The sequence below is a fragment of the Otolemur garnettii genome, unplaced genomic scaffold (assembly GCF_000181295.1).
Source record: "Otolemur garnettii isolate 467f Iridium unplaced genomic scaffold, OtoGar3 scaffold00293, whole genome shotgun sequence".
Classification (NCBI taxonomy): Eukaryota; Metazoa; Chordata; class Mammalia; order Primates; family Galagidae; genus Otolemur; species Otolemur garnettii.
The window spans coordinates 322,290-323,456 of record NW_003852688.1 but is presented as its reverse complement, the minus strand read 5'-3'; the positions used below and the strand labels follow the sequence as shown (position 1 = coordinate 323,456).

Genomic DNA, 1,167 nt, shown 5'->3' with positions numbered 1-1,167 from the left:
AAACAAAAAACAAGCTAAGCAAGCTCCTTGATCAAAATTTTAGAAGCTTCTCCTGAATGGTATAACCACAGCTTCCTATTATAGACTACTCTCTTGAGCTATAGGCTAAATTTATTCATCTCTGCACTTTACTCTGTTTTATATAAAATCATGTAGTAATTCCAGTATTGTATTAAAAGACCATCTGCTGATCACATTTTTAACTTTCTTTTTATTTTTGAGAGATTCTCTTAGTTGTCTTTGGTAGAGTGCCACCATGTAGCTCACAAAAAACCTATAGGCCCCTGTCACAATACCTGGCCAATTTTTCTATTTTTAGTAGAGACAAGGTCTCACTCTTGCTCAGGCTGGTCTCGAACTTCTGAGCTTAGGTGATCCACCCATCTCAGCCTCCCAGAGAGCTAGAATTACAGGCATGAGCCACCAGCTCAGCCCTGATTACAATTCTAAATTTATAAAACTGCCAGGGGCAGTGGCTCATGTCTTTTGAGAGGCTGAAGGGGATTGCTTACAATAAGGAGTTAGAGACTAGCTCACAGGGAGACGTGGTTCTCTATAAAAAATGTGGGGAGTGGTGGTACATGCCTGTAGTCCCTGCTACTCAGGACATTGAGACAGAAGGATTCCTTGATCCTGAGAATTCAAGGCTGCAGTGAGCTATAATTAGGACAATATACTTTATCCTGGGTAATAAAGACTATCTCTTTCTATCCTTCTAAATTAGTTAATTAATATACACATTTACTTTTAGAAAATGTAAAAATTTTACATTTAGGAATCTACTCTTATTGGGGTGGGAGGCTATAGCAAAGTACTTATCACACTTCAAGGTTATAGTTTGTTTTCCCAAACAGAATTTAAGCTCCTTGAGGGTAGGAAGTATTTCCCGCCCCCCAGTATCTAGCATAGTACCTAAATAAGCAAGTTTTCAATAACAAGTAGTATTTATGGAGGCTTTAGTTTTTCAGGGTTTAACTGAACAAAACTAATTTTCTTTTTCACAAAGGATGAGAAATCATGAAAGGGATATACAGCAATTTATTATCTTTTTTTTTTTTTGAGACAGAGCTTCAAGCTATTCCCCTGGGTAGAGTGCCGTGGCACTACAGCTCACAGCAACCTCCAACTCCTGGGCTCAAGCGAGTCTCCTGCCTCCACCTCCCAAGT

At 39.0% G+C, this 1,167-nt stretch overlaps 1 protein-coding gene across 3 annotated transcripts in view; it reads right to left on the bottom strand.

Annotated features, from left to right (window-relative positions):
• TMEM209 (transmembrane protein 209) overlaps positions 1–1,167 on the bottom strand; it is a 36,858-nt gene that overhangs the window by 22,123 nt on the left and 13,568 nt on the right. The window lies entirely within an intron of this gene.